This window comes from Protopterus annectens, chromosome 4.part0, assembly GCF_019279795.1.
Source record: "Protopterus annectens isolate FY-2018-M chromosome 4.part0, PAN1.0, whole genome shotgun sequence".
NCBI classification, from domain to species: Eukaryota; Metazoa; Chordata; order Ceratodontiformes; family Protopteridae; genus Protopterus; species Protopterus annectens.
In genome coordinates, this window is record NC_056733.1 from 1240690046 (window position 1) to 1240709658 (window position 19613).

Here is a 19613-nt window from a genome sequence, read left to right on the forward strand (position 1 = left end):
AATGACTTGTCAGGCTCAGAGTATAGTGCCTGTGATAGGACACTTTAATGCTTTGTCATCTTAAGTGTAGGGGTTATAATAACCCATGGATAGAAAGGTGTTCATGGTTCAGGTTTTGATACTACAATGTTTCTTGTGTGTTTTTTTTTGTTTACTTGCCTAAGTATATTATTCAAACTAAAAGAAAACTAAAACAGTTTTTTTATTCACAGCTGTACACAATCAATAACTTTTATACATTATTCTGCCTAACAGAATACAAGTTCAATTAAATCTACATATAGCAGTATTTAAATATGAAGGTGATCTCAAATAATGTTAATGGGTTGAATAATAAATGTAAGAGACTATGTTTATTTAAATATATTAAAACTATAAACTCACAACTGATATTTCTGCAAGAGACACATTTAAGACCTTAATCTACTCAGCTTCAATGGTTATACAGTATTAACAAGTTTATCACATAAGACAAAAAGAACAGGGGTAATGATTTTATGTAAAAATTCTGTCATTATGCCAGAATAATAAGCTCATATCAATGTAAATCTAGGAAGCTTTGTATGTCAACTATCTCAATAAATGGTAAACTGTATAAGTTTATTAACATTTATTGGATACCCGGATTGAGTGCAAGTATACTTAACAGTTAGAAGAAGTAATCCAGCACTTCAAAGGGAACTTGATAATAGCTGGGGATTTCAATTGTATACTAGATGATAAAGACACTGACTCTATAAATACCAGAAGGAAAACTGCAACATCAAAAACACTAGCAGAATTTGTTGAACTGTATAATCTTATAGATGTCAATGAATATGCAGACAAAGATTCTCGGCATTATACTTTTTTTCACATAGATATAACACACACTCATGAATAGAGAGAGTATATATATATATATATATATATATACCAAAGGAAATAACCACCTTTCTTAGCAATGTTAAAGCAATCTCTTGTCCATTAACAGATGACAATGTAATTACTTTTGAAGTAGAAGTTCATAACAAACAAAAGTTGACAATCACTAGAATACCATCCTATATAACAAATCTAAAAGAGTTTAAATAATTTTTTATAAAAGAATTACAACAATTTCTTGAATTAAAAAATAAATGAAGACACTTTGGAAATCTATGTATTGGATGCATTAAAAGCAGACATATATGGAAGAACATTAACTTGGTACAAAAATAAAATGAAGCAATGTGACAAGCAATTAACTGAACTTCAAAAAGAAATAGATATTATTAAACTTAATATATAAAAAGGACATAGTCAATTAACTAATGATTTAGCAATGAGAAATGAATATACTGAAATATTACATCATAAATAATGTTAGAATTAGAAAAAAATCAAACTTATTTCTTATTCAATGAATCAGAAGAATCAAAGGAAATAGCAAATAGAACTAAGAAAGTTATTAAAATGAATCAAATAAAATAAATATATAATTCTAACATTAATAAGAATGCCTCAGACTTAAACAGCATACTAGGAGCATTTCAGTCATGCTATCAAAAATGAATGCTAGCAACATAGAGATGAAATCGAAAGAAACAATTAGAAACTTCCTTCAGACTAATATAAACCTCAAGATACAGGAACAACAGATTAGACATTAAAAAGCAGATAACAATGTCTGAGTTGCAGAATCAAATTAAAACTGAAACCTAATAAAGCACCAGAAAATGGTGACATACCACCAGAAATGTATAGGTTATTGCCTAAAGAAGCTAAATAGTTATTGTTGAAGGTTTTAACCAGGTAAAACAAGTAATATTAGTTCCATCTTCTTGGAAATATAGTTTAAGCTCACCTACTCTGAAAATCTGAAAACAAAAATGCCTCAGAATGTTCTTCTTGTGGGCCCTTTTCATTTTTAAATGCAGATTACAAAATCCTTACGGCAATACATATAGAGAGAATTAAACATATATTACCATCATTAATTGACCACGACCAGACAGGTTTCATAAAAGATAGAAACACCTACGATAATATTAAAAGAATTCTTGCCTTGATAGATTATGTTGATTTAAGTAAGAGAGACATGACTCTAGTGCATCGTTCTAAACATCAATAGTGCCTTTGATTCAATAGATTAGAATTATTTAGTGGTGGTAATAGAAGAATATGTTTTTTCACAACAATTCACATTCATAATTAAAACACTATATGAAAATGTTCTGGCCTATGTTAAGATTGGGTCATGTTTCCCTACTTCTATAACTATTAGCAAAGGAACTAAGCAAGGATGCCCACGTTCACCTTTACTATTTGCATTAGTAATTGAGCCTTTTGCTAACTATGTTAGAATGAACACAAATATTAAAGGCATAGTAACAGGGAATAACTTAGAAATGAAAATGCAATTATTTGCTGATGAATTCCTGTTGACAATATCTGATAAAGATAAATCATTAACTGAATTATTCAAAACAATGAACTTCTTTCAAAATATTTCTGGTCTTATATTTAATGAAATCTAAACTAAAATTTTACTAATTAACTCAAATAAAAGGGACTTAAACTATGACTTTGTTAAGTACTTGACACCTGATAATAAAATTAAATACCTAGGAATCTTACTAACTAGCAACACTAGGGAAACAATGAATATTAACTATATTCATATACTAAGGCATTAATGCAAAAATGGAATAAGATGTTTTATACCATGGAAGATTGTATATAATTAAATCAATCATTTTTCCCAAAATTGTCATATTATGTACAATCCTATTCTATCCCTCCTACTAAGAAAATCATACAGCAATACAATAACATGATGCTGAATTTCCTTTAGTTTAACAATAAGCCTAGAATCATGCTTAACAACCATTTAAAGGGTTGGGAGAATGGTGGAATTAATCTTCTAAATATAGACATTTATTCATTGGCATCTATTACTAAAACAGTTACTCTATGGCTGAACTCAACCTATACAGCCAAATGGAAATCAATTCATGAATCTATATGCAATATCATTAGTAACTCAGCCCATAAACAATATAAATCCAACAAAAGTCTTTTATAATGTGATGAGATAATATAATATTTAATAAAAGTTTAAAAGCAAACTATAAAATTGTTACTGAAACAATACTACTGTTTAGAAAATATATAAATATGAACCCGGATATAAAGACATGTTTTTTATATTACATCCCATAGCACGTATACAAAAATGTACCACTACCTTAGATTAAAATGTAATTAAAGAGCTTAAAGAAAAAAAAGTGATTTACTGGTATCAAATAATAGCAATACATTCCTCACACTAGATCAAATCAAAAGGCAATTTGAGTTATTGTGCTACCAATACAACAAATAAGAGAGTACATCACAAATGAGCTGGAACTGATGACACCAACTTTTAAAAATAATATTCCTGAGTTCATAGATCTTGTGATACTTTTAATAAATAATACTTATAACGGACAAGGTTATCTATCCAAAATTCATAAGACACTTAAAGAAACAAAGAACTATACCACTAATAGTTATTGGAATTATTATATTCAGGTTAATCAAAAGGATCCTGATAAAAATGAAAAAGAAATGATCCTTTAATCATGAAGCTTTACTACCAAGTCAGTTCAGTGGAAACTATATGCATGGAAATTCCTACATACATCCTTTCTAACCCCTCAAAGATTAGAACTTATATGTGTGTGTATATATATATATTATATGTGTGTGTGTGTATATATATATATATATATATATATATATATATATATATATATATATATATATATATATATATATATATATATATATATATATATATATATACTCCCAAAACCAAGGTTCAGCACTCGCCATCAATTCCAAACTGGAACAAAAATAAATAAAGAAAGAAAACCAAGTGGAATACTTAAGGCTTTATTTCGCCTTTTAGTCTGCCCCACAGACCGATTTCGCTTTCTCAAAGCGTCATCAGTGTGATGACAGTAAGACACTGATGACGCTTTGAGAAAGCGAAATCGGTCTGTGGGGCAGACTAAAAGGCGAAATAAAGCCTTAAGTATTCCACTTGGTTTTCTTTATTTATTTATTTTTGTTCCAGTTTGGAATTGATGGTGAGTGCTGAACCTTGGTTTTGGGAGTGTTTAAGGGCTGAATAGCTGGAGTTGGTTCGTGCACAGCAGTATATACGTGCACCGATTCATTTGGAACTTTTTTTTTTTTTTATATATATATATATATATATATATATATATATATATATATATATATATATATATGTATATATATATATATATATATATATATATATATATATATATATATATATACAGACGGTGCAATGGTGCAAGCTGGGGTGCCTTCTGTGTGGAGTCTGCATGTCCTCCCTGTGTTCATGTGGGTTTCCTCTGGGTGCTCCAGTTTCCTCCCATGTTACAAAGACATGCATCTGGAGCATTTCTCTCCAGGCCCCCACTGAAAATTGGCTTTGTTCCAAGTCAGACTTTCTTGGTTAACAAATGTAAAATAAATATATATATATATATATATATATATATATATATATAGCTGAAATGTAAAACACATACAAAAGCAGATTGAGAACACATGTTTTTTGATTGTCATTTACTGAATAAATATTGGTTTGAAATTAATTATTTCTTTCAAACATTTTTTAATGATACTTTTCAGTTAACCAAGTCATTAGTTTTGTTTAATGTACCCATACCACAATGTGTCCCAAAAGTAAAATATCCTTTACTGTGGACATTGCTTGCCATTGCACATTAAGCCATAACTACTAACTGAAAGAATAAAGCACCACCAGCTTTTCAAGAAAATCACACTCTTCGAGTTTTGAATGGAAGTAGCAACCATAAAGAAAAGATCTGATAAGGCAACATCATAAATCAATTATTGGCAGAAAGCTTACAAAATATTGGACAAAACAAATTGATCTGATTAGTCAGCACAGCATCTTAATACAAACTACATATTCTATATGGAAATGTGATGTTATAGATTGCATACTTAGGCAATTGTATATAGTTTCTTTTGTAAATAGTTGACTAGTTTATTATGTTATATTATTTTTATGTTTCACTATTTATGGTTTAATCTATCTGAAGATATGGAAAAAAATTTAATAAAAATTTCTTTGAGTAAAAAAAAAGATGAGAAGTGTCACTGTTAGAAGAGTATAGAAGAAGGAACAGCTCAAGAAAAATACTCAAAAAGATAGATGTGATAGAAGCAATGCACAGTATCAGAAGAGATTAGGATCTAGCATGCTCTATCACAAATAATAAACTAAAAATATCAGTACAGGCAAAAAATCTTAGAATATATGCAGGTAAATATAATGGAAAAGAATAAAATAAGCAATTTATTTATGACCCACAAAAGTTTTATAGAGAACTGGGAAAAAAGGCAAAAGGACTTGAAACAGCATCAAGAAAAGAAGAAATAGATACATTTTGGAGAAATATCTATGAAGATCCTGTGTAAAATAACAAAGATGCTAAATGGATAGAAGAAGTAAAAGAAAGAATAAGAAGTTCAAATGTACAGGATATGAAATGGGGTGAGGTACTGGCCAGAGAGATTGAAACAAAGTTAAGAAATGCTCTTAATTAGAAAACCCCAGGCACAGCTGCAGTACCTAACTTCTGGCTAAAAGTATTAACATTTTAACATGAAGATTTAGCCATGAGTAAAAACTATTTATATGTGCACCCTGAACAGACACAAACCTGGTTAACAACAGGAAAAACAATAATTCTACTTAAGAGTGAACCTGCAAGCTATCCCAAAAACTATAGACCAATAACTTGCATTCCAATGACATATAAACTATACACTGCAATTGATCCCGTCAGAGTTTATAGTCATTTAAAAGAAAAACTAGCAGTAGAACAAAAGAGTAACAAAAGAAAGTCATATGGAACAAAGGATGATTTGTTGTTAAACAAAGTCATAATGGAGAACTGTAAAAAGGAGAAGAATCTAACTCTGGCATGGATAAACTGCAAAAAAGCATTTGATAGTATCCCACATTCATATATAAAGAGTGAGTAAAAATATGTAAGATACACCCTACACTGATCAATTACATTACAACAACCATGAAACAGTGGCAAACCACTTTGCACTTAAACCATGATAAAGGACAAATTATTATTCCAGGGATAGCACTGCTACTCTTTTGTCTTGCTTTTAACCCATTAAGCTGTCTACCACAATTTGGCTCCCAGAAAACAAAGTGCAAAGACTTTCCATCTTCTTTTTGTGGATGATTTAAAATTGTAGAGTTTATCAAATGCAGAACTGAAAGCATAACTGCAAGTGGTCAAAAATTTTTCAGAAGATATAAGAATGTCATTTGGTCTTGATATATGTGCAAAAGCAACCTATAAAGCAGAAAAGTTGCAGCACCAATAAAATAACAGTTTGGGACAGGAACTTGATATAAAAGAACTTGAGCAAGTCCCTCTTGCATACATATTTGGGAACTGATGAAGGATCAAAAATAAAACATGAACAGATGCAAATAAAACTTACTATGGAATATTTTAGAAGACTAAAATTAATACTGAAAACAACATTGACATCTAGGAACAAAGTCCAAGCTATAAACCAATGTGTTCTTCCTGTCCTAAATTACAATTTTGGAGTGATTGACTGGCCTCAAAAGGTGTTGGATAGGTTGGACAAGAAAACAAGAAGGATGCTTCATGCTTATCAAATGATTTACAAAAAAATCAGTGTATACCAAGACTATATATTCTCCATTCGGAAGGAGGAATGGGCCTCCTCAAAATTGATTACATGTATAGAGCTGCAATTGTAGGACTGCATCCATATCTGCTGACCTCACAAGATCCAAACTTAGTGAATGTTTTAAAACATGAGGAGAACAAGTTTGAAATGATTTTCCTGCTTAGTTTAGCAGAAGCATGTTGGTGTCAATCAGGAGCGGAGATTAAACCAGAAGTTGATAAAAACCAGACAGCAACTGAATGTGCCAAAAAACAAAAGAAAGAATATAAGGTGAAGGATCAGATGAGAAGGCAAGAAATGTGGAAAATGCATAAGTATAGTTTTAAGTATAGAAAACTCCTGGAACAACCTCATGTTGATCAGGATCGAACACAGGAATGGTTAAGGAAAGATGAATTTAAACCAAAAGATGAAAGGTTAACATCGGCAGCCCAAGATAATGGACTATGTACACATTGGTTTACAAAGTTTATTGAACATGTGGAAGAAACAGACAGATGTACGTTTTTGTAAAACACAATTGGAAACAGTTGCACATTTTGTTGCTGGTTGTGATATACTAATGACAGGAGGACTGTATACTGAAAGGCATAATAATGTGGCAAGACTGCTGCACTGGGGATTGTGCAAATATTATAATACTGAAGTAGCTGAACATTGGAAACATGAATCACAAAGCATTGTAAAAAATGATGAAGTTTATATCCTATGAGATCACCCATTGTATGATAGATGCTTGAGAGGAGGCAGTATTAAGATCATTTATCATACCTCTCAACCTCTTAGAGCAAGAAATCTGGACAAAGCCATAATTACAAGTGGGACAAAGGCCCAAAAATAGGGACACTTTTTAAATATTACTCTTACAAACTCAGAAAGTTGATAGAATAACAGTTTGCATTAGCATTCATTTTCTGAAGGGTATGAAGTCTGAAACTCAAATGCCTGTCATTATTTTGTAATGTCAGTTTTCAATGATTTGCCACTTATTTGCCAGAAAACCACAAATTTATGAAAAACAGACAAAAATTATGAGACAAAAATCTGGACATTCTGCAAAAATCTGTACAGTTGAGAGGTATGTAAATATGCTGAAGAGGATGGGCCCTAGAATTGAACCCTGAGTGACTCCAAGTGTAACAGGAAGGAGTGGAGATAGATCTTGCTTCCATTTCACAGCTTGCTGGTGGCTAGCTAGATAGCTCTGAAACCATTTGGAAGCATCAGTGTTGGTATTAAGGGTTCCTATCAGAAGACTGAAGATGCATTTTGTCGAATGCGTCTTGGTTGAACTTCATACGTTGAAAACATAAAATGACAGACTACACAATATGGGATATATACCAATGGAAAGACTCTAATACGAGGCAAATGAGACTTGAACTCAAACTTCCTATGAAATATAGTATTATCCTTAACCAACTTCATCTTATAAATGCTAAATTCTCACAAATACACGCTGACTTACAGAACATAGATTTAGTTAAATTAATACTTGAAAATCTTGCGATTAAAGGGAGAACAATTTCTAGGACTTATAAAATTGTAATGAGTGCAAAACATCAGAATTCTTGATTATTTTCAAACTATTGGCAAACAAAAAATCAATCACTGACTGAAGAAAATAAGAAACTAGCCATTGAAACTATAGTTAAATTTATTCCTTTCAATAAGCTGTTATATACACAAATTATGGTAAATAACAATCTATATTATACCTTATCTAAATTAAATAAATTCAATCCTAACTTTTTGCCCATATGTCCCCATTGTCTGGCTCAAACAGCTGATATTTTACATGTCATGTGGAACTGTACTAAGATACACAACTTATGGTGTTCCTTGAGAGTAAGATTAGAGAAGATGGGATATGAAAAATCAACCCTTACTTGGGAGACAGCTATATTGTACATTAATATCAATCAACTCCCTAAAATATTAAAACATGTTTTTATTATGATGTGTGCCCTTATTAAATTCTTTATTACAAATAATTGGAATGTCATGTCACCAATTACATTTTATTCAAAAACAAAAAACAAATGCTATTATCAAAAATATTGGGGTTACTTGCTAGATATAATTCTTGACAAATAAAATTTGCCTACAAATTGTCATGAAAAGCTAACCTTTAAATAAGAAATTAATGTAGTATAACCAGACTTTCTTGCATCTTCTCCCTTTTCTTAGTATATGTGTAACTAGATATTTTCCCTAAACTTACAAATAAATGGTTAAATTTCTATTTTTAATTTATATATAGACTATCCCCATTCTAACTATCCCTTATGAGACCAAATGAACATAAGAATTCTCATACTTTACTTGACGATGTAGTGACTTCTTGTGTATATATTGTGTATTTGTATATATATATATATATATATATATATATATATATATATATATATATATATTTATATATATATATGTATAATTTTCTCAGAACGAGATTGTTGTCTGTTTTCTTTAGATAGGTATTTGTATTGTTTATTTGTGTTTTTGAGTTACCGTATTGTTGTTATTATTTGAAAAAAGAAAATTGAAATAAAGAGATTTTGGAAAAAAAAAGAAAACATAAAATGACAAAGCAGCATATAAGCAAATTCTTTCCCTGGGAAAGAAGTAATTTGGCCGCTTCCGCCACTTTGCTGTTTTCGGCACTGTAGTGCGATCTCAGAGTAGGTATATTTAAGTAGGGGGGGTGTGTCGGGTAAAGACCCCCTTGTCAGGGGGTGTGGGGGCAAAGCCCCCCACTTTATGTAATGTTTGAATGTTTTTTTTTTTTTGTTTGTTTGTTTTTTGGAATAGCGATTTTTTTTCCCTGGGGAAAAAATCGGTGTTCTGGTAGTTCAGTGTGTTGTGAATTCAAACTTTTGAGTTCGATATAACAATGTTCGATCATTTGATCGATCGTTGTTATAATATAGACCCGCTATTAAGATTTTTCAGAGTGGACAGTAACTTAGGATGGGAAACTGTATCAAATGCTTTAGACATGTCCAAAAGGACTGAAGACACTATTTTGTCATCGTCTCTGAATTTATTTATAGCATTAATGAAAGAGCTGTAGTAGTGCTATTATGTGGTTGGAATCCATGCTGTGACAATAAGAGGAGATTATTGTTTAGAAGTTGTTTAAGAAGTTGAAAGTGGATACATCTTTCCAGAATTTTAGAAAGTGGTGAAAGTATAGCAATGGACCAGTAGTTTGTTAGTTCTACTGAATTGCTTTCTTTGTGTAATGGTGTAATATCTGTAATTTTCCAAATAGCTGGGACATAATGTTCTGTTATAGAGTGCTTTATATGTATTGACACAGGGAAGGCAATAACATCTGTTGTTAATTTTAGATATTCTGCTGGCAAGTTATCTGCTGCCAGTGAAGTGGGTTTTAACTTCTTTAATAATTTTGCAATAGTTTATTTTGAGACTGTCTGAAATGAGAATGTATCTACAATATTGCTTGGATTGTTGGGTGATGGAATTGTGGGAGACTTGCTATTCTTAGTCAGTGCTAAAACACTTTCAGTGAAGAACATGTTAAATTGTTTGTTCAATATTCTTTGTGTTATCAGGTAAGGTGGGGGAGGGGGTTGTGGTTTGGACAGGATGAAGTATGTTATTGATTGTGTTCCAGAATTTTTGTGGATTCATTCTATATCTCCATTGTAAATAAGAATAGTAGTGCTGTTTGTCTAGTTTAATTTGATGGTTGGCACTGTTTCTAAGTTGCTGGTAAATTAAACAGTTTTGGAGGGATTTATTTTTAGCCTAAGTATGCCATGCTTTGTCCCTTTGTTTTAGGAGGGCATGAGTCTCATGGGTTAACCATGGTGTGTAGTTGGCTTTGACATTAACTGTTCTTGGAGGTGCATCTATTTAGAAGAGTAAGGAAGGTGTCATTGAAGTGATGCACAGCAACATCTAAGGGCAATTGCTTAAGAGGAGTCTGGTCTATTTTTTCAAGAATATCAAGTAGAATTTGTAAGTTACAATTTTTCTTATTACAAATTTGGTGGAAGTTGATTAGCTTAGTAGTGTTACTGTGATTTCTCAGTAAGTAGGTTCCAAAGTGGTCATTTAAGTGATCGGGGAGACACCCTGCTATTTGGTAATATTGGGGTTTATTAGTTAAGAACCAGTCCAAAATATATTGTTTATCTGTTTTCTTGTCAGTTCTAGTTGGGTGAGAAATCATTTGAGTGAAACCATGGAGGTTTGGGTAGTTATGAGGATTGTCAGAGTTACATGTCATCCAGTCTGTGTTAAGGTCTCCTGGAGTAATGTCTTCCTGAGATATGGCTTTTGTGATATTTTGGAGAATGATTTTGATTGCACAGGAATTGTTTCCTGTAGGGATGTAGATGGCTATTTTATATATATATATATATATATATATATATATATATATATATATATATATATATATCTGGTTTAGGTGTAATCTGGTTATGAGTAGCTCTGCATTATTAATGTTAATAATACTTATGTTTACAGCTTGCAAGTTGAGCGTGTTCTTAAAGAGAATTGCTACAGCAATGGTAATGTCTGGGTTGTAAAGGGAGAGAGTCACATGGAATTTGTGTATTTTATTGAGCATACTTCTAAGATTTAGGTTTACTAGTAGTATTTCAGAACTTTTATGTGAAGTAGATAGTTTGATTTGCATTGGGGAGTTTAATGAGATCATGCATTTAGGGCCTACGTTTGGGTGGATATCACCACTAAGCATAAGTTTGGTGGTATGTGACTGATCAACTGAAAAAGTTTGAATAGACTTTTTTGAGTTTTAAAGGAAATATTATGGAGGCTTTCATTTGTAAAAAGTAGTTTGTGTTTTTTCAGGTCTGTGAGTGTGATTATAAACAATGATGGGGACACATAAAAGCTATTAGGTGTTGTTAGGGTATGGTTATTAAATGTTGTTGCTTGCTTTATATACTGATTGTCTAGTTGGAAATAGTAAGTGGTGAGGTTAGTTGTAATTGTGAGGAATAAAGTTAGTATAAGACCATGTACAAACATGATAATATTTGTGTTTGATAAATTATTTGAAAAATTATCAGTATTGAGGGAAGTCAAATTCTTATTTGTTAAGGTATTAGTGTATTACAACATCAAGTGTTCAAGGTTAGGGGTTATGTATAAAATGCTTGGGGGTGTTTACAGGGTATGTTTCTATTGGGTAGTCACTTTTACATGTGTTTGCAAATGTGTTGCAGATACCTAGTAATTTGTAATGGGAGGGCTTAGTTGTAATTAGTATAGCAGATTGGATGATTTGAACTTGATGAGTATGGTTTGGTTATGTTTAAATTATGGGTATCACAGGGTGAGTGGGATATAGGGGCAGGGTGGGGAGCGAAGTCAGCCCGAGTGTAGCGAGGGCGAATGGAACGGGATGAGCCACGATCGAAGCAAAGGCAAGTTTGTGTGCAAGAAAAGCAATCAGAGTTAACCACAAACTGAAGGTAGTTTGTAGCCACATGAAGGTGGTCCATGGCCACATACATGAAGGTTATCTGTATTCACATACATGAAGGTAGTCTACAGCCACATACATGAAAGTAGTATATAATCACATGCATGAAGGTAGTCTGTAGTCTCACACACACACACACACACACACACACACACACACACACACACACACACACACACACACACACACACACACACACATACATGAAGGTAGTTTGCAGTCACATACATAAAGGTAGTCTGCAGTCACATACATAAAGGTAGTCCAAAGCCATTTGCATGAAGATAGTCTGTAGTCACATGCATGCTCATGACAAGATACTTAAAAGGCTGTAGCTAAAATAAAAATGTAGTTTTGCTGCCTGTTATATTGGAATAACAACAGTTTTGAATGACTTCTTAATGCTAAAATTATAAAGGAAACATCAATTTTAAACTTTTAGTGCTTAGCAAAAGGAAGCATCGTAGTCTATACAAAAAGTAAGATCAAACTTCATCAGAGAGACAATGAACATACTGCCACTCTCACAAAAAGACTCACAAACAAAATACTACAGTCAGCAACTTTTTGTCTTAAGTTTTATAACTTGGCCAAAGTTTTCCTGGGCTGCCATATTAACAGATCTGCAATCTTACAAAAACAGACCACTAAGATAAACGTTTATCCTAGCAGACAATGAACAGCCTTAAGGCATAGCCTGTAATAATAACTACTTCAACTAACATTGTTCTCCTTTGGATGACTATGGGTAGGACAAATATGTGGAAAATTACATTGCATAGGCTGCATTTTTTTTTCTAGTTGCTTCATCTCATAGTGAAGTACTAGAGAATCAAACCCTATACCTTGGTTTTGTGAGGTAAACACCTTAACCATTATACCAAGTGCAAAATAAAACAGTTATGCCTAATACCTTCTCTCCCAAGTGCATGCTAAAATTTCAAGAGCATTACCGGAGATACTTGCAAGTATGCAACTGTAAGTGCAAATTAAGAGTAATTCATACCAATCCTGAGATTTCTAAATCTTGAAGTTCTTTCTCTCCTTAATTTTGGTACAATGATCTCAGAGATGTTTTATACATATAGTACACTGATAAGGCTCAGTGTAAATTTGCTTTAAAGGTGTAACCAAGAATTTTATAATTGTCTGTTATTTGATGAAAACTGAAATTTAATTTCTGCAGTGTGTGTCTTGAACTTCAACAGGCAGTCTGCACTCTCAGTACAAGGCTGATAATTTTCAACAGATTGTTTAACTACATGCATTTCTTCTGTTTAATGGGTGTTATCAATGTCTCTGAAGTAAAATAGTTCAGTCAGAACTCTAAATTGGCATAATCCTTCAAAATAATGCAAATAATGTGCATAAATGCAGTCACATTTTCATTTCCTGACCATTCTACACTTGCTACTATATATTCTTTCTCATGCAAAAAGAGTTTCAATATAATATTTTGAATAAGTTTGAGATTTAATTTTAGATTTGTAAATGCTCCTATGGCCTATATAAATTGGCAGGGCTACTATTACATTTTTAAGGGACTCCCAACAAGTTTCATCTTGTGGACCTCTAGCAGGAAATGTGCTGCCACGATACACTTCTACCCCATTCCTTAGCACCCCATATATAATCATTCTGTTACAAACATTTCCCCACATCTTCACCTGCTGCAATCCTCTGCTTTTCATTAACATTTCACATTGTGGTTCAGTATCTGCTGAGCCCTTTTCTCTTTCACATGTACAACAGATATCTCCTTATATCAGATCTCTTTGATTTAGATGGCTTTCACACTACCATAGCTGTCAGTGACAATGACTAGTATTTACATTGTTGTCATGAACATGTACCACACAAAGGCAGACAGATTTCCACATATCCAATCAGTCAACCATCATTCTCACCCATATTTGTTTTAAATAAGTGCAGTTTTATCAAACTCATGATTCATTCAAAGCACAATTCACACCACTAGAAGCTGGAACATACCTAACAGATGCTTTATGAACAAAGGTACTGAAGAACTCTGACAACATTGTGAATAACAAAAGTACCCTGACAAATTTTGAAAGAGAAAGGGCTCAAAAATGTAATTTAATCAGTTGCAAATGTTTTTATTTAAGTTGTAGATGTCTAAACATAAAGGATGCAAAAACAAGAAACAGTAGAGCACTTTTCAAAATTCCATCAATCTGTCAGTCTTTCAGGAAAACAGATAAGCTAGCTTTGCTATTTATGCAGGGTCAGTGTGATAAGTCAGAAATTAGGGCTAAGAATGCTGTTTTTACAAAAGTGATGGAAGCTATGTCTGCATATCTGACCAGTGTAGAGTTTACTTTGAACTTACAAAATAGGCATATCCAAGAATGCGCTAGGTCCAAATAGGATGAACTGTCTGTAGGACAAGGCACACAATGTTTAGAATGTATTGATGTCAGGCCCAGTGATGACTGAATGAGCACACTGCATGTTAAAGCCCCTAGGATTAGACTATAAACAGCCAGAGCAGATAGTCTTTCAGCTGATAAAGTTTGGAGATAGAAAGTTGCTGCTAAAGAAGACCAAGGGGAGTAATTGCTTCTTGCTGGCAAGTCAACAAATTAAGTTATTTCAGTTACCTTGAAATGAAAGAAAAAGTGTTCTGAGATTCAGCACTTGTTTCAAAAATATACCTCCTTCATGCTGTAATAGCTAGTTAGCTATCTGGATGGATGGAGTCACGAGGAACACGCTGTGAAATCACTAGTTTCTGTCTTGTATTTTTATGGATCAGACTGCTGTCAGTCAATATTTAGACACATCATTCATTGCAAAGATTAAGAAAAAATGAAATGGGTAATTACTGCCATCAAATGAATGCTGAAAGAGAAAATTGTGGAGTTTAATTGCCCTTCAGCCAAGGCGTATCATGAACCATAAAAACAGCTAACACCTCTTATATATTTAGCTTTTACAAATATCCTGAGGCAATCAGCCTCATGCCTGTATCTTATTACAGTCAGTCCTATGACAGGAAAACTTAGGACAAGAGTTGTCAGCTATTCCCATCCTGTCTATTCTGAATACATATACTAAGATTTATGCGTCCATTAAGCCACGTGATCATGACTGATCTCAGGGGCACAAACAGGATTTATACACAAATGGACTACACCAGATCACTTGAGAGTGTGTTTCTTCTCTATGTAGGTATAGAAAGATGAGGTAGACCCAGCAGCGGCTGTCTCCCTCAGTTCTGAGACAGTTTTTAATTCCTTTTTTGGCCTGCCACCTGGAAGATTATGGGAGTATCTGGCTTTCCATGAAAGTTTGTGTCTGCAGTTAAGAAACATTACAATACCTTGTGGTAACAGTATTGGTGAATGGTGTCTTTTCAAGTCCTTTCTCCTTATATAAGGTGACAAGGTGAGGTGCTCCCTGTTACTAGCTTTCATTTTCCTAGAGAATGGGTTGCTAGTTCATACATAACATTATGGGGATTTGCAGAAAGAATGACTGTATTCCTGGGTTAGAGCTGAAATGCTTATTCTTTGTAGACAACTTTCTTTATTACTTTTTTTAACTAGATAAATAAAAGACCCAGACTATGGCATTCTCCGCCATCAGGGCTGAAGCTTAACTCAGGGAAGACAGAGATACTCTGTATCAATAATGTTGCTCTGCAATATAAATCAAAAAGACACCTTCATTTGTATTGTTTGGTGACGGTTCCCCAAACAATTCCGTTTTCCTAATATACCCTATTGTAGGGAAATGGGCAGTGCAGTGGTGCAGTGGTTAGCATTGTTGCTTCATAGCAAGAGGTTCTTAGGTTCGATCCTTGGTTAGGATGCCCTCTGTGTGGAGTCTGCATGTCCTCCCTCCAGTTTCCTCCCACATTCCAAAGGCATGCATCTGGTCTGTTTCTCCCCAGTCCTCTTCTAAAAATGGGCTTTGCCCCTCCAGACTTTCCTGGTAAAAATAAATAAATGTATAGAGTTCAATATCCAGCCACTGTGGCAAAAATAGTATGTATGGTTCAAAGGGAGACATAGTTTTTGCATCATAATGAAGGAGGGTGAGACTTGATGTTCAAGAGACCTCACTGAAGAACTCCTTTAAGAAAACCTTTAACTGTAGGATTGGCAGCCATCTTTGATAATGCAGGAATATAGCCTGGTATTGTACAGGCATGCATTTTGATAGAAACATAACATAAACAAGCTTCAAATAAATGTCTGAAATAGAAAAGCACTCTTGCAGTTGAACAAAATGTATATAATCGTGTGTTTTATCCAGTCTTTTTTCACTTCGAAATGTATAGTTTTCCTATGAGTAGATCTATAAACTTAACTTGGGATTTTCAATATCAAGATTTAAACATTCTCCTCCAGGCTGAAAGGCTGAATGACTTTAAGCTGCAATATAATTCTGTTTCATTCCTTGCTAATATCATCATAAGGATAGCATGGAATGTGCCCAAATAGTTTAAAGAGTGCAATCTCATGTTCTTTTTTTATTTTTTGATTAGTGACTTTTTAATTTCATTTTATGTCACTAAAACAGCATAGCACTGTTTAGTGAGTTTAAAATAAATCAGCCTTTAGCATTTTTACAGTCTGAGCTTCACAGCAGCTTAATATTTTGCCATGAAGTAGCGGACTCATTTTTTTCAGTGGGCATTACCTGCAATTAACGCCCTGCTGGAGATTATTCATTCCTAATCAGGATGGCAGCATACAAGCTGTTCAAAGTTATATTAGCATACAAGTACAATTATTTCCAACAGTTTTATAAATGGACCGAGCACGGTCTTAATGAACTGTTGTGCCAGTTACTAGCTATGAAGGCAATTTCCCTTGTCCATGTCTAGAACCACAGAACTAAAAAAAGGGAAATCTTCATAAAGCACTCAAAGCTAAACTGGATCACCATTTCAGCTGCTGCAACACTCAACTATTAAAACAACTGAGATCTGTTGATGGTGCTGAAGCATCATCTCCCTCCCCTGCTCCATCTCTCTCTTTCTCTCGCTTATTCTCTCGCTTTGTCTGTGTCTCGGTCTGATCCTGCTGTCTCTGTTTTTCACATAAGCATGATACACACAAACAAGAATATGGAAAAGAGGAGTTTTGTAACTGTATTTTGATATTTATGAATAAACATGTTATTTTAGTAATCCATTAAAATAAAAAAATATATTTTATTTTCCTATTTAAAATAAAAGTAATAATAGCCACAGGAAACAAACAGTAAACCAAACCAAACCAAACCAAACCGTACAATATTATTTTATGTCTTTTCTTACCATTAGGTAGTGTCATTATGGTGAGTAATGTACCTTACCTCTCACATGTGTTTGTTAGGAAAAAGCTCAATAAATGACACATGACCATTTGATAAACAGGTCCAGAAAGTGTGGAAATAGTTTCTACTGTTTGAAAGGCATTACACACTTTATGGCAGACCTTATGGACAGACTCATTAAATTAGCAATAGTGATATGCTTTTTCAAATGTTCATTTTCATAAGACAGTAAAACAGGCAGACAATATAAAGAAAAAAACAGCAAGCATTAATGCCTGATAGTTGTTCACTGTAACACAATTTGTAAGTACAGCCATGACAAGTATTTTAAATTTCAGCTGTTAAGCTGTAGCAAACTACTTTATTGTAAAGATGACATGATACAGAGATCAAATCAAAATAAACATAGTAAGAGCACAAAAATATCCACTGCATCTGAAGTTAAGGATAATTCTGAACATTTATTAAATAGCTAAGCCAATCAGCCTTCAGTACTGTTTCATGTGAACTGTCATTTAGAAGCTGCAGGTGTCTATGCCAGCTCCATCAACAGCCATATTAATAAAAGTTTCCATAAAATGTACACTATGTATATAGTGTAACCTTTTTGAGTGAATAGACAGCAGAAACATTGTGGTAAGGTTGTTTATAATTCACATAGTGTACATACTTTGTGGTAACATTTATGAATCTGGCCTATCTATAATGCAAATATAATTGTGTGTACAACATAATTCTTTGTATGTTACTCAAAGAAAGAAATAAACTACAAAGGCAATTATACACTATAGGTTGTGTGATGAATAAAAGAATGTATGTACTTCTTCCTAAATGTACCAGATAGTTCCTTAATAACTTGTCCTGTACAAATGGTTACCAGGTTTGCTTACAGTATAACCTTGTATGAAAAGCCGAAAGATACAACAACAACAGCAACTAGCTAAATTACATGTTTCTGAATTGCTGAGTTTTACCTCTAGTGGAAAAAGCACTTTCCAATGGCTGTTCCCAATGGCAGCCCATGTACCACATTGGCATAGGCTGTGTACCTCTTGTCCAGACATTTGCAGAATGTCCATAATATTCCCTTATATCTGCGTTCCATTCTGCACAGAAATGTACTTTCTAGATAAATTACTGAATATTACAAACAACCAAGAATGCCAGATGTTAGTGTCAACTTACTGTTTAGAAAATGAATCTTGATGCAAGATCCATTGTTCTATTAACTAATTATGTAAGTTAAAGTAACATTTACAAATTGTCCATAATTGTGTACATATTTATCCTCCCATTATTTTTGGTTTTGCCCAGAATTCTTGAGCAAGGGCACTGAGAGGTATGATACCCCCCCCCCTCCCACACACACACACACACACACACATACACACTCACAGGCATTCCCACACACACATAGTCATTCTCTGAGCATGACACAACCATGCATACTTAATCTGATGCATGGATACAGTCATTCTTTCACCCAATGAACATTTCAACACACACACACACACACACACACACACACACACACACACACACACACACACACAGTCATCTATCTCCATTCATACCTATGTGCATGCACACATACTCACCCTCACCTATAAATTTCCAGTGAACTTCACTGCCTTTACCTGCAAATTGACTTTTCACATACAACATCAGGGGGTGACTGCAGACATTCAACCAAGTAAATTTTTTTGTCAGCTATAGTAATTTAGAGATGCAGGCATGTCCCGGGGGAAAGCACTTAGTTAATTAGGACTGAATGCACTGCCCAGGTTGCTTCATTGGCATGCACTACAGCCATTCAGACTGCCCACTGCACTGATGCTTTCACTCGCAGAAAATCACTGAAGCAGGCTGGCTTCCAAAGTGGAAAATGTTACTGTGAATGGTCTGTCTCTCATGTTAGGGTTTATCTCTCATAAAAACCTTTTCTGAATCCCCATCTCTGTGTTGGCTTTCACAAGCATCCTGTTACTTTATTGTTTCTCTTCAGCAATACCTACCATTATTGTAGAAGTGGGTTGTATACATATAGAAAATCATGAAACAGAACTTAGCAATAAATCTA